The sequence below is a fragment of the Peromyscus californicus genome, unplaced genomic scaffold (assembly GCF_007827085.1).
Source record: "Peromyscus californicus insignis strain IS unplaced genomic scaffold, ASM782708v3 Scaffold_4__1_contigs__length_199733344, whole genome shotgun sequence".
NCBI lineage: Eukaryota > Metazoa > Chordata > Mammalia > Rodentia > Cricetidae > Peromyscus > Peromyscus californicus.
The window spans coordinates 38,220,226-38,235,859 of NW_026294562.1; the positions used below are offsets into that span (position 1 = coordinate 38,220,226).

Sequence of the window (15,634 nt, forward strand, 5' to 3'; positions counted from 1 at the left end):
AAGATAAATTTCTCACTGGGCTTTTCTGCTGAAAAAAATGTGGGCAAACAGCACTGGGTTAAAAATAAATTTAGCTTGGCTACTGCCAAGTTCCTAAGTGTCGTGTTTATGATTCACTTGTTCACAAAACATACGGAGGCCATGCTTGCGCGCCACACTTGTGGCATAGAGGACACTGTCATCTGCGAAGCACCGGGAAGACTCTCTGGCCTCTGAGTAGGAAGGAACAAAAGACCATCATTCATTGTGGGTTCGGACCCTCACTAAAAACCGCTCAGCGCTGGGACTGGAGCAGTGGGGCTGGAGAGATGGTGCATTGCTTAGGAGGACTGGCTGTCCCAGCTCCCAAGTCACCAGTGCACTGCCACCTGCATCATCCCGAGTGTGACTTGAAGAATAAATGTCGCCGCTGGTCCAATTGGATCATGTCCCAGCGATGAACTGTCCTAAGAAAACAGCAGTAGCACGTCCTTGCCGACAGTTCCCAGGCTTACACTGTTGTTGGCTTTATGCTTAGGACAGTGATTTATGGATTGACATGTTATAGAGTGAGAAGCTGTTGTCCCTGTCTGTCCCTTGGTCTCGATTGTTCCCACCTGGCTACTGCATTCACAGTGTAAACAACAGAAGCCCTTTGATTGGGGAGAAGTTGATTATAACTAGCTCTTTGAAATGGTAATTACAAAAATGTCCTTAAAAGTATAAACGTTAAGTGTTCTCTGAAATGTGTGTATGTGTCAGGAGATCAGAGAAGTTTTTTAAAAAATATATTTTAGGGTGTATATGTGTGTGCTTGAGTGTGTGTATGTGTGTATCTCACATGTGTCCAGGAGTCTGTGGAAGTCAGAAGAGGGTGTTGAATCCCCTGGAACTGAAGATGCAGGCAGTTGTAAGCTGCCATGTGGGTGTTGGGAACCTGTAAGAGCTGGTTCTCCTCTGTTAGAGTAGCCAGTGCTTTTAACTAATGAGCCGTCTCTCCAGCCCACTTTTGCAGTTCCGGAGCTGCGTGTTTGTTTGTTTTTTGTTTTTTTTTGTTTTTTGTTTTTTGTTTTTCGCGACAGGGTTTCTCTGTGTAAAAGGCTTTGCGCCTTTCCTGGAACTCACTTGGTAGTCCAGGCTGGCCTCGAACTCACAGAGATCCGCCTGGCTCTGCCTCCCGAGTGCTGGGATTAAAGGCGTGCGCCACCACCGCCCGGCCAGAGCTGCGTGTTGTAAGTGAGGGTCTGAACCCACACTAGATCTTCCTAATAATACCAGAGGCTTGCTTTTCCACCAGGAGGGATCGTTTGGGGAGGAGGGAAGATCTGCACCTTTGCATTCATTCCTAGGGCAGATGTAGCATAGTTACTGCTCAAGAAATGAAGGAATGTGAAAGGAGAACCTAGATCCTAATCCTAAGGACTGGAGCCTCTCACCCTTCCTCACTGCACCCTCCCTGCTCTCCTTCCCCAACTTCTCTTCCTTTCCCTCTTTTAAATTGGCAAATAAAAATGGCATACAAGGTGGTGGTGCTTGGATACAGGTCCACCCCCACTCCCACCCCACGACCCTGCTCTCCCCAGTTCCTAAGAAGCGCCTTGCAGGAGGCTCAGTGATTGTCTGAACTTGCATCTCTGGGGTGCCAAATCTAAAATGCTCAAGAGTGAAGCTTGCAGACAGACCCAAGTCCGTGTCCCGGTTTTCACAGACGCTGCGGTGTTCTTTGGGGACAGGTGCATTTCAGCTCAGTTTCCAAGCTTGGACAGAACTCTGCCTGAGATGTCTCATCAGATACCTGCGGGACAGGGTGAGGCGCTGTCCTTGCTTGGTGCCATCACACTACATTTGGTTGCATGTTTTTGCTGGTGAAGCTGGGGCAGGAGCTCTCGGGGCTTAGTCATGGTGGGTCCTTGGTTTAGACCTCACTGAATTCTCCCAGCCACTTGGCAAGGAGGGGTTAAGTGTGTATTTTATAGGCTCGGAAGCTGAGGCCCAGAAACAGCGAACACTTGGTTGACGCGTGTTACAGAAGGAAGGAATCTGAGCCGGGTCCATTTGAAACCGGCAGGTCATCTCCGTTCCACTAGCTTCTGCTTCTCACCCTTCTCAGGCTGGAAGGAGGTATGGGGAGAAGCTCTGCTCGGAACATTCAGCCTTCAGCCCAGGATACCCACGGATGCAGCTCCTCATAAATTGTAGACATATTTAATACGTTACAGGAAACCCTCCCCCCATCTCGGTGTCTCAGGAGGGCCTCTCACTTTGTGGCTGAGGATGACCTAGAACTTCTGTGTGCTGGGATGACAGGTGCAGGCCACACACCAGCTTTAAACAGTACTGGGAGTAGAACCTAGGGCTTTGCACATGCTCAGCAAGTAACCTACCAACTGAGCATGTCCCCATCCCACATTATGAGCTCTGTTCTGATTTACTAGTGTTATTTTTTGGTAACTCAGTTATACAGTATTCAGATACACATTTTGTAAATGATGGTGCTTTGTCTCAGTGTCAAAAGGTCACATATTCTCTGTTGATTTCTAGGAGTGAGAGCGTTATACCTGAACATATATAGGAGTGATTTTTGCCACCAGGAAATCATATATAAAAAAAATGATACATCAATAATCTCTCCCCCACTGAAGCAGGGTTTCTCTGTATAGCCCTGGTCATCCTGGACCTTGATCTGTAGACCAGGCTGGCCTCGAACTTAGAGATGCACCTGCCTCTGCCTCCCAAGTGCTGGGTTGAAAGGCATGCACCACCACCGAGCGGCCACATCAATATTTCTTTTCTTTCATTTTTTTTTTTTAAGATTTATTTATTTATGTCTACGATGTTCTGCCTGCATGTTGCCTGCATGCCTGAAGAGGGCACCAGATCTCATAGATGGTAGTGAGCCACCATGTGGTTGCTGGGAATTGAACTCAGGACCTCTGGAAGAGCAGCCAGTGCTCTTAACCTCTGAGCCATCTCTCCAGCCCCACATCAATATTTCTAAGAGCTGTTTTCTTTCAGAGACTTTATGTGTCCATTATTCTGAGGCCCCAGAGACTCCAATGAATAGGGCACAGCCTGAGAGGAGGTAAAGTACATGGGCACCTAGTTAAAAACCACACCTTTGTTAGCGAAATAGTGTTAGCCCAGTGTGCTTTTTCATGGCTTCACGGCTTCTGGTAGGAATAACTGTTATCTTTCAATCCCATTTGAAAACTGTTGTTGATGTCAAGATAGCTTGTGGCTACAAAATGTGGGTTGAGAAATAAGAAAATAACTTACATGAGGACACTTGCCTGTTGAGGGTCACAATTCTGTAAGTTTTTGCTGGGGTCGGAGTGTAGCTCTTAAAGCATCAGAGACTTCCAGGAGGTTTAGGTGCACCAGACACTAATACTTTATAGCAGAGTAGTCCGTTTTTTTTTCTCATCTAGCTGAAAGCATATGTGTTGGTCTAGTGGGAGGTTTTTGTTTGTTTCTTTGAGACAGAGTCTTACTATGTAGCCCTGGCTGACCTGGAACTCACTCTGTAGACCAGGCTGGCCTTGAACTCATAGAGATCCACCTGCCTCTGCCCCCTGAGTGCTGAAATTAAAGATGTGTGCCTCTGTGTCTGGCTATAGTGGGAGTTTTGATTGGGAGTAAGGATTAGTGAATTTTGGAGCCAGACCATTTTGGTGATGGATACAGAGTACCGGTTGCTGGTCTAGGGTCTAGGAAGGAGGCCATTGAAAACTGGGCCAGCCAATCCCAGGGCTAGAAAAAGTAGGAAGCCTTTCCTTAGTGCTCAGTGGAGGGTGTCTTTATTTCTTCCTGGTTGTCTCACCATACAGTCCCCTTCCAGAACTGATGGGTTGATTGTGTTTTTATGGGTAGTCCAAGGTTGTCACACTATTTAAAATGTAACTTCTCAGTTCTAAGCTCTGTGTGACTGGTAGTGGATATAAAATTGTGACTGAATTCTTGGACTTAATTGAGACCAGAGGCAATGGCTAGAGTTTCTGTTCTCTCTTTAGGCTGTTGGCTTTGGATTGTGAACATCACTTCTTTAGTGTCTTTGTCTGAGGGACTAGCAACCACGCTCCGGCTTAGGATCAAGAAGCAAAGATTTGGTGAGATGGTCAGAGGGTAAAGGGCTTGCTTTGTAAGCCCAAATGACTGACCAGTCTCCAGGGCCCATGTAAAGGTGAAGGAGAGAATGGACCCTAGAGAGTTGTCTTCTGACCTTACCCGTTCACTCACACACACACACACACACACACACACACACACACACACACACACACACACTCACTCACTAGTTTAAAAAGTTTTTTGTTTTTTTTTTAAAAGGACCATTTTTTGTTTTTCATTCTTCCACAGCACAGTGTGTCTTGCCCAACCCCTGTGTAGTTACTGCTCCTGACTGGAGTTAATGATCTACTTGGAGGATTATCTAAAGTAAGATTTTGATCCCAGCCAGCCTTTCCCTTGCAGTATGTGTTTAGAAGCTGTAAACAGTTTAGATTTTAGTTTATGGGCAAAATAACCCAAAACTCATTGCTACCCAAACAAAGTGAGTTCACCTAATATCACCTAATATCCACCTAATAGTGGATTATCTTCCCACTGAGACTTTATCTCTAGATAATTAAACAAATACATAAACAAATAAAACCATTGAAAACAGGATTATCACTTAAGGGCTGCACCCTAAGGACAGACTAGCTTGTTGAGGGTGGGAGTGAGAAAGAAGACAGCTGGAGATTTGGAGATAGGGAGAGGGCCTGTGTGGTCCTCTTGTAGGTGGGCACTGTCATGGTGAGTGAAAACCGGTAGGTCCATCAACTGCCTCCTTACTGAATCATGCATAGATGTCTGCCAGGAACTGCCGAACCCTGGCCTGACACTTGTCTGTCTTCTGTTTTCTTTCCCTTTTCCTTTTTCCTTTTTAAATTTTGGTTTTTTGAGAGAGGGTTTCTCTGTGTAACAGCTCTGACTGACTGTCCTGGAACTCGCTTTGTAGACCAGGCTGGCCTTGATCTCAGAGATCCAAGGTATGCACTGCCACTACCTGGCCAAATTATTTTTATCTATCTGTCTATCTGTCTGTCTATCTATCTATCTATCTATCTATCTATCTATCTATCTATCTATCTATCTATCTATCTATCGAGATAGGATTTCTCTCTGCAGCCCTGACTTAAGAATGAATCTGGTTTTGTTTGTTTTTCAAGACAGGCTTTCTCCTTTCTTACCTGGAACTCACTTTGTAGACCAAGCTGGCCTCGAACTCAGAGATTCACTTGCCTCTGCCTCCTGAGTGGTGGGATCAAAGGCATGCACTCATCTGTTTTCTTTTCTTGTCCACTTAGTAAGAAACATTCTCATGTTTTTGAATGGTTAAATTCTGTGTATTTTAATTTTTAAAAATGTGTATGCTTGCATGTGTGTGCTGGTGTGTGTGCCACAGTGTGTTCCCGGAGGTCAGAGGGCAGCCGTGGCCATCAGTCTTCACCCTCCACCTTGCTTTTGATATGGGGTCTCTCTTATTCAATGCTGCACACACCAGGCCATTGCGCACGCCAGGTTAGCTGGCTCATGAGCTTCTGGGAATTCTCATGTCTCTGCCTCCCACCTAGGAGCTCTGGGATTGTAAACACATGCTACCACATCTGGCTTTAGGTGAGTTCTGGGGATCCAAACATAGGTCCTAAATTTCTGTGGCATGTGCTTTCCCCATTGAACCACTTCTCTTTCCCTAAATGGTTAAATTTGAAATGGTCATGCTTGTACCTGGAGTAGCACACACTCTGTGTGTTTGGCTTTCTGTGGTTTCGGTTACCTGAAGTCCGGTGTCTGAAAGTATTTAATGGAAAATTCAGGAAAGAAATAAGTTTCGAATAATCTTTATTTCAGTGTACTGTTTTGATTGTTATCGTATATTTTTAAAATAGTTCCATTTGATTATTAGTAGTTGTAATCTCTTACTGTTCCTTAATTTAGAAATGATATTTTATCATGGGCAGTCACTGTGGATGGACGGGAAGAAACATTCTATTTAGGTTTTATGCTGTCTGGGGTTACAGGCATCCACCTGGAGTCTTGGAATATGTATCCTAAGGATGAGGAGGGTCAGCTGTCCCAAGGTCTTTCCTGCCAGAAAAGCAGGACGGATGTGACTCGGTTACAAGGCGTCAGGATAAAGGGAGAACTCAGGGCTCAGCTGCTGGAGTGAGGGGTTTTGCAGATGCTAGCACTTCTGGTAGCCAGTTACACTCTCGCATCTCCTCCATACCGTGTCTGAATATCATGACAAGCCCCTGTTTCTGCACCACATGCTGGTTCTCACAGGCCATCAGCGCCATAGTTTGCTTACCAGGGATGCTCTTCTTGCTCACATTTTTTTTTTCACAATAACTGTGGTTCATCCATCTCATCTCTAGCGTGGCCAGACCCTGGGGGCCAGCTGCGTTTGTGGGCCTTTTCCATCCTAGCATTGACAATAGAGGCCGGCCGGCCGGCCAGCCACTCTCCACGAGGAAGTGCTTGATTACAGCCCGCAGCACAGTGTCAGGGGATCACCCTCCCCAGCGGGTCAGTCTTGTGTTCCTCACTCGTTTCCTCCAGTTTTGGAAGGTTGAGGTGGACAGTGCAGATTGCACATTCAGCCGCTGGATGTCTCACGTCTGCTCTGCCAGCTGATGCAGCGCATGCTCTTCAGCTCCGCAATGCATGTCTGCTGCTGCACCAGGGAGCGCAGGTGCTTAATGCAGTTGTGGTTTCATAGCTCATCTTGGGGCATCTCAAGGCTGTCCTGACTCCTCCAAGACTCCATTGCAAATAGGACGGATGAGGTTTTCATCAACACCCTCCGCTGGAAACGGGTTACGTCATACCTCATGTCTCATCTCTGAGACCCAGGTCCTCCTAAGTGATGGGGCCAGGTTCCCTTTTACAAGGTTCCAACGCCCTGACGCCTCCACTCAGTGCCACTCGGGAGATGCTATGAGGATCCCATCTTGTTGGCTATTCCCTGACTGAGTCATTCTTGGTAGTGATGAGTTTTATGGCTGAGGAATGGGTATATGTCCCCAATTAGGAGCACCCTTCCTGGATGAAGCCTGGGTTCTCCTGGTCAAGGGTCCTGGCTGGAGCTGAGACCAGGCAGCTGCAGGGTAGGGTGGGAGTTGGGTCTCAGTCTTGCCCTGTAGAGGAAGAGAAGGATGGGGTTGAAGATTGTGAGCACTTCTGGCTGTCTTGGACTAACCCTTGGACTAACCCTTGCTCTATTGGTATACATTATGTGTTGCTGTGCATGGACAACTGTCCAGTGTAATGTCATTTTCCTTTTTCCCTTACTGTTTGTGAATCTGACGTTGCATCTTGTGAGATCTTTTAGTGTACTCGTTAAAAGCCCATTTCTAATTTCTTGTAAATTAGTTTGGAACTTTGTATTTGGTACTGCATCACTCTGCCCCCTAGTGGATTTTTACATCAGTTACCAGGCAATGGCTTTTGCCAGGTTTCTGATAAATACGAATTCCACCAAAAAAAGAGGTTTATTCTTAGGCTCTAAGGTCATGTGCTCTTTCTGATTTTTGTTGCCAGCCCTGTATGTGCTCAATAATAAAATGTAACTCAGAATTGAAAAAAATGTTGGCACCTGTCTGCAAAATCTCTTATGCAAAGACTGCCTGCGTGATTCGGCTCATGTGACAACACTGTACAAGATGCTAGACTTATTTTATTAAACCATGTGTATGATTGTTTTGCCTGAACTTTATATGCGTACCACGTGTGTGCCTGGTGCGGGAAGTCAAAAAAGAGGACATTAGATCCCCTGGAACTGGAGCCACCTTGCGATAACAAGCGCTCGAAACCACTGAGCCGTTGGGACAGCCTCATACAAGATGTGGGGACATAGAGTCTAGGAACAGGCTAGTTCAAGCCCCGGGAGTTTTTGTTTCAATTTTGTCGTGAAAGCTTTGTCATCTGTTTTCTGAAGCCATGGTCATCAACAAGACCGGCTGACGTGCAAACCCAGTATCTTCAGTGGCTTTGACTGTGAGGGGCTCTCTACGGAGGAAGGAAGCATCACTGTCCTTCCCCACTCTCTGCAGCCTCCTCCCCTCGCCCAGCCCTTAACCTGCCGCTCTTCGTTGTTTGGATTTCCTAATAGGTGCAGTAGACACTCATTCTTGTGCAGTGCCCCCCACAAGAATAACTCACTTATGAACCAAGTTCTGGCTTTTTCTTTTTTTAAGTAGTGATCTTATTCCTTGAGAATTTTACACAATGTATTTTGATCATATTCTCCCCCCTCTCCCCCTGTTTTGTTTTTCGTTTTTTGTTTTTTAAGACAAATTTGCTAGGAATCCTGGGCTAACCTCAGATATTCCTGGTAGCTCAGGCTAGCCTTAAATTTTCCTGGCAGCTCAGACTAGCCTTCTGCCTCAGCTCTAATGCTAGGATTACAGATAGGTGCTGTCATGCTCAGCTAAATTAAGACATTTTAAGTATATCACAAATACATACATGGTTGAAACCACAAGCTTTAAAAAGTATCATAGGGTAATGGTTTAAAATAAAGTTAATTAGTAATTTTTTTTCATTTGGTACTTGAACCCAGGGCCTTATACATGCTAGAAAAATGCTCTGCCAGTGACCTATATCTCCTGACCTCATTATAACTTCCAAAGTGTCATTTGCTAAATTTTGTCAACATGTCTACAAATAAAACTCAAAACATTTTTCCCTTGAAGGTGGGGGGAAAAAAACCCAAGCACCTTAATATAAGTAAAAGCAATTTTAAAATGTTAAACTGTTTTCAAAAATAGTCTTTATCCCCCCCCTTGTGCAAAAAGCACAAGAAACATCCCATTTGGTTCAAGATGACCATGCATTTCTGGAGTCTGACTTTCTCCTTGATTGATTGATTGAATTTTGAGATAGGGTCTCATTTATGTAGCCCTGGCTGGCCTGGATCTTGCTATGTACATCAGGTTGGCCTCAAAACTTTTAATTACGTCCCTCCCTCTGCACCCTAGAGCTGAAATGACAGATATGTGTGCCACCAAGCCTAGCTAATAATTGGTGAATGCTGCTTTTTGATTGGCTGATTTTTTTGGCAGAGTTGGGGATCGAACCCCGTGTGTTGGCATGCTTGGCAAGCAGCTGTGTTGATGAATCAACATCACGGCCCTTAGAGCCTCTTTTGAATGCAGAACAACTTTTCACGAGAGGTTAGAAATGTCTGTGCTCTTTAATTCACATGTCACAGAACGTGGAGGTGTGAGTGAGAAGCTGTTCGCTCTAGTATGTGTTACATTTTTGCACAGATTGTCTTTCTATGTATGAGTATTTGACTTGCATGTATGTGTGTGTACTTTGTGTCTGCCTGGTGCCTCTGGAGGTCCGAAGAGGGTGTTGGATACCCTGGAACTGGAGTTATAGATAGTTGTGAGCTGCTGGCAACTGAAACGGAGTCTTCTGGAAGGGCAGTAATGCCCAGCCATCTTTCTGGCCCCTGGAGTATATATTTTAATAGTAGAGTATGAGAAACCACTTAAGTCACTATTAGGGGTATGGTTAACACTTTGTAGTAAGTATAGCTATCTAAAGTTTTAACTAACTAAAATGAAGCAAGATTAGACATTCAGTTCCCTGGTCACAGTGGTCCCATGAGGTTAGCGGTCTCCTTGATGGACAATACAACTATGGAATGTTGACAAGGCAGGAAATTCTTGGGTGCAAAGGCTGTTAAGCACTGAGTTCTCTCTCCAGTGTTAACATGCTGAACTGCGGCTGTAGTGGACCTCCATCGGCCCAGGGCACCTTGGGGATCCTGCACTTCTGTGGCAGTTTCCAGCTACTGCCATTGCGGCCTCAGGATGGTTTCTCAAGGTTCCTGGGTGTCTTCTCCAGCAGGAAAGGTATGTCTATTGCAGGCACCAGCTTTGCAGCCTTAGCCAGGCTCACTGATAAAGGGCAGAAGCACAAGGTGTCTCTTTTCTGTGTGAGCTGTCCTCGGATGGTGCCGCAAGTCTGGGAGGATCAGTTTACCTTGTGTGTGTCATGCCCGGCCAGCCCTGCAAGCAGTTCTCACGGGTGGTGTTTGAACCTGCCTTTTGACAAAGCCGTTTGTAATTTTCTTTATCTCAGTATCTATTATGGGGTTGATGGTCTGTATGTGTGTTTGCTGTTTTTAAAGTGAAGCTGTGTTTTAATGATAAATGGGCTGAGTCAGATTGAAAATCACAGGTTAGACAGGGCTGTGTCTTTGTTGCTAAATTAGCATCTCCCTTTTGGGTTTATTAATGGCTTCTTTGTAATTACAAATAAGGGTGGTCTGTTTAAATTATGCCTTGCAGCTTAGTGTAGGAGAGCTGTGAACATCGAGGTCTTAAAAGTAATTATCTGTTGGTATGTGTGTGTGTTATTAAAGTGGCATATTTGTTCAAACTGTCTCCAGTCCCCTATAATAGGGCCTCACCATGAACAATCATGAAGACTCCTGGGTCTGAAGGCCAGGGAATGGCCATGGTGGGTATTTGGTAGAGGCGGTAGGTAGCTTCTTCAGTGGAAAAGAGACAGGCTGTGTGGCCCCACTGACCTGGATTCAGTTCTTCCACCTTTTATTTACATGACTGCCTCCAAGTTCCTTTACTTTGTGTGTGTGTGTGTGCGTGTGTGTGTGTGTGTGTGTTTGTGGAGGAGTGTGTGTATGGACGCCAGAAGATAACTGTGGGTATGGTTCATGGGGCGCTCTCTCTCCTGTTTCTTGAAACGGGGTCTCACCTGGAGCTCACTGAGTAGTCTAGATTGGCTGACTAGCCAGGGAGCCCCTTCCTGTCTCCCCCTGGGATTACAGACCACGCCACCACAGCTGGCTTTTTTTTTTTTTTTTATCTGGGTTCTGAGGATGGAACTCAGGTCCTCGGGCTTCCATGGCCAGCACTTTACTGACTGCGCTCAGGCTCCTGACTGCAGTCTCCTTTCTGCGCAGCCCATTTGATACCCTGAATCCAGTTCATGCACTGTCTGATGAGCATCTCCCAGCAGCCTTAGAGAGGCGGGTTGTGTGATGCAAAAACAGGCAAAGGAAGGGTGAATGACCAGCTCACGGCACATGGCAGGCCATGGGTTTGAGGCCCTGCTTTCAGACTGTACAATCTAGGAGACATAGTTGTTTTGCTTTGAGACAGAGTCTCATGTAGTTAAGACTGGTCTCAAATGGGCTGTATAACAGAGGTTGGCCTTGAACTCCTGATCTCTTGCCTCTACTTCCCAAGTGCTAGAATTATAGGTGTGTACAACCATACCTTGTGATGTGTTGTTTCATAAAACCCATTTTTTTGGAGAAATTGTGCAGCCAATGGCTTCTATGACATTCATGGCTTCTTATGCAAATAGAATCATGCCGTTCTTCCTTGTGCGCGAGGTTTTACTTACGATTGAAAGTCCATCTGTGTTGTAGCATGTAGTTACGTCGTTCCTTCTTACGTAGTAGTGTGTGATAAGAGTAGGAGTACTTGTGTGTCCAGCCATTAGCTGTGCACACTTGGGGAATTTCCGCTAGTTTGTTCCTAGATATAATGCATGTAATGCTTTTAGGAACATCATTTCTGTACACGTGTGTATGTGGTGTGTGTGTGTGTGTGTGTGTGTGTGTCTGTGTGTGTGTCTGTGTATGTGGTGTGTGTGTATGTGTGTTTCAGTTCTTTTGGGTTCCAGGCTAATCAGTGCTCTTATGAGAAGAATCAGGCAGACCATTCTGGCCTGGTTGTAGCTGCTGTACAGCTGTGCGGCGGGTGTTGTGACAGGGTCATTATGGAGGCCACTTCATTTGCAGTGGCATTGAGCAAACTTTGTACGAGCATTATCTTATCCAGTCCTCACAGTTCTGCAAGGGTCAGGATCTTGAGCCCCATCTGAAAGCGGAGGCAACCGCCCCACTGTGTGTGTGTTATAGATTACAGCTTAAAGACGAACGGGGAGCTGTTGTGGAGCCAGGTATGTGTGATGCCTGCAGAGTGCACAGCCCCGTGGTGAGCAGGCACTAAGTTTACAGGAGTTCTGAGAAGTCTTAGCTGGAAATCTGGGGGCGCGGGTTGTTTGTTTTCTTTTGATGTTGTTTAACTTTTTGGGGACAGTCTCACGGGACCCAGCTGACCTCAGACTTAACACACATCCCAGCCTAGTCTTAGATGTCTGATCTTCTTGCCTTAGCCTGCCAAGTACTGGGGTTACAAGCCTGAACCATCATGGCTGGCTCTAGAAATCTGGTTTTGGAATCCAAGTTAATAGCGTTTTTTCCTCAATATATGTAATTTTATTTATTTTTAATGTATGTGTCTGTGCACATGCGCTCGGTGACCAGAAGAGGGCATTGGGTCTCCTGTAGCTGAAGTTGCAGGAGGTTGTGAATCCTCCATGAGGATTCTGGGAACTGAATTGTCTCCTTTGAAGAAACAGAAGTACTCTTAACTGCTGAGCCCCTAACCATTTTTAAAAAGTGTGGTTCTGTTAAAACTTAGTGATTGTGCCCCCAGTGTGTCCTCACACCTCCTTGTCATCTTGTCCCTGAGGTAAATATAGGTTGGGTTAAGAAACAAAACTTGAGCCAGGTGGTGGTGGCCCACGCTTTAATCCCAGCACTTGGGAGGCAGAGACAGACAGATCTCTGAGATCAAGGTCAGCCTGGTCTGCAGAGTGAGTTCAGGACAGCCAGGGCTGCATAAGGAAACCTGTCTCGGAAAAAACAAAAACAAAAACAAAAAAACCCAAAAATAAAAAACCGAAAACTTCCTAAGTGGTGTGCCTCAGCAGTTGATCAGAAATGCCCATTATTTATGCTAGAGACCTGTCAGGAATCTTTCTCTAACATTATTATAAGAAATAGGTCTTGCTGGCTTGTTCAGGCTGGCTTTGAAGACTGTGCCTCACGTGGCCAGCTGCCGACTTCCATGTGTCCCTTTATATATTCTCTGCTCCTTTAAGAAAACATGGCGTTGGTCCTTTGGCCACACATGCGGTTCTGCAGGAAGGGTGTTACTGTGGACTCTTCGGAAAGGAACACCCCACAAAGGTCACCATGGCAAAATTGGAAGAGTCTACACGGTCACCCGGTATGCTGTTGACATTGCTGTAAACAAACCAAGTTAAGGGCAAGATTGTGGCCCAGAGAATTGATATGCAAATTGAGCACATGAAGGAGTCAGAGTTGTAGTAGCTTCCAGAGCATGATGAGAAGAAGAAGGAAGGAAAGAGAAGGTGCCTGGGTTCAGCTGCTGCAGCAGCTCCCTCTGCCCAGGCCGGGAGAAGCACGCCCTGAGAACCAGTGGGAAGACCCCTGACGGTGGAAGCCGTGTTCCCTGTGACCTAATGACTAAGAGACACAGGAGAAGGGAGCTCCAGACTGTGCCCGTGTTTTTCTTATTAAACGGAACTGCTTTGTGTCGTCCCCCCCCCCCCCCCCCCAGTTCATCACAGGATGAAAGATAGTTGGAGTCGGTTTTTACCTTGTTTGTAGGAGGACAGTGCATGTTCATTTATTGGACAAGGGTTTCAAAATTGTATCTTGTCAGCAGAGGTTTTATTTTTTGAGAAAGTCTCATTTTATAGCCCAAAGCTGACCTAGAACTCTGACGTCCTGCTGCCTCAACCTCCTGAGTCCTGGGAGTTTGTGGGGTGTTGTGCCCTGCATGTGAGCAGAGTTTGAACAATACTTCGTGATTGGGCTGGCTGTTCTTCCAAAGGTCCTGAGTTCAATTCCCAGTAATCACATGGTGGCTCACAACCATCTGTAATGAGATCTGGTGCCCCCTTCTGGCCTGCAGGCGTACATGCAGGCAGAACACTGTATACACAAATAAATAAATAAATCTTTAAAAAAACAAAACGAAACAATACTTCGTGATTAAGACTGGTTTCCATGGGTTGTAGGAAGGGAATCACAAGCGTCCCAGCCAGAGGGAGGTGGGCTGTGGCCGCAGGCTGCTATAAACCCTCCTCCTGAGGATTGCAGTTGATTTCCTAATGATGAGCATGAAAATGTCATAGGGATGCTTCATGCCCAAAGCTATGGCCCCCACTGAATGGATGGTGTCATGGGGTTTCCACGCCAGTGTCAGACCTGTTAAGGACCTTGATGACTCAATTTTTGCTCCTCCTCTTCCCCTTTTCTTTTATTATGAGGCAGGATCTGAGTAAGTGGCCCCGGCTGTCCTTGAATTGTTGGTTCTGATTTTGGCCTCCCTCCCAAGGACTGGGATCGGGAGGTCACCATCCCTGATCTGCCCTCCTCCGCTCTCTTCTTCCTTCTCACCAGCGTCTTCTCCTTCCCCTCTCCCTTCATCTCCTTTGTAGTCACCTTAACTAACACGCACGGAAGACTCAGTGTGTGGAACGTTCTCATCACATCCTGTAGTCAGATTCAGATACAGCTGTGACAGAGGTGAGTTCTGAGTTCGAGGCCAGCCTAGCCTGGTCTACAGAGCTAGTTCTAGGATAGCCAAGACTACACTAAGAAACCCTGTCTTGAAAAACCAAATAAATAAACAAATAAATAAAATTTTAAAAGGTGAGCCATGGAAAGTCTTTGGCCTCAGGTTTTCTAACTATGAGAGAGGGACAGGTACAGCTAACCAGGGAGCATGGCATTCATTCAGAGTCCCTGTAAGAGCCTTCAGGTGTGGTGCTCTGCTCAATGCTGGCATCGTCCCTCCCTCCCAGTCTTTGTGGCCTTGTGGCCCATTCCTTTGGGCAGATGTGTATTTTCGAGGCTCCCAAGCAGTAGACTAATTTCAACATGCGCGTGTAGAGAACGTGTTATTCAACTGTGTACTCCCCGGCATCCTGAACACACCTTACGAGTTCATGCTCTTGGACCAGAACGTGCTGTTCCCTCCACGTAGAATGCCTTTCTACTGGACTAGTTTGTCCTCCTTCAGCCAGGAGCTCCTGTAAGCTGGTGGGGGGAGGTGCCTCCTGTGGTTGGTCCATGCCTCCCTCCACTCCAGCTCCCTCCTGTTAACACTCTCAGTTCACTTTATGTACCTGCTCTTCCGCCGTCAGTCTGTCTGCTTCAGCCAGTCACTGAGCCGATTCCTGCTCAGTCTTTGGACCTACCTGCTGGTCCCTTTCCCTGGACAGCTCTTCAGACTTCCTTATGATTAATTCTTTCCTATCCATAGCATTCATGGTACTTCGTGGCCATGCATATCACCGCAGCTCGTTGGGAAGGAGGCAGAAGCAGGAACATAGTTCAAGGCCAGCCTGGGATACAGATTCAAATCCTGCATCAAAATAAAATACAGATGCCAGGAGAGAGCAAGAGAGAGCGGCACTGCTTCCTGTGTTAAAGCCTTCCTTCGCTCTGAGGGAAGAACATTTGGTGCATATCCCTCAGTGTTTCAGCAGGGTCTGCCATCTGGCCCGTACTGGGAGAGTGTATGTCGAATGAATGAGCTTTGTGTTTTCCTCTGTTATTGCACTTAGGCTGGGTTAGAATAGTTTGCTTACACTACCCACCACCGCACTGACTGGGACTGCCTCAGGGGAACGACTCAAGAGTTGTTTATCTTGCAGTGTATGGCTGCCGTGGAGTGATGATTCTTGACTGCAAAGGTGGACGTTAGGCTGTGGAAGGTGCATCTGACACTCGCCATCTTTGCATGGA

The 15,634-nt window shown here is 46.3% G+C and overlaps 1 protein-coding gene and 1 pseudogene across 1 annotated transcript in view; one reads left to right on the forward strand and one right to left on the reverse strand.

Moving 5' to 3' along the window:
- Positions 1–15,634, forward strand: part of Tjp2 (tight junction protein 2) — a 100,284-nt gene that overhangs the window by 36,295 nt on the left and 48,355 nt on the right.
- LOC128125706 (E3 ubiquitin-protein ligase NRDP1-like) lies at positions 6,016–6,757 on the reverse strand (annotated as a pseudogene).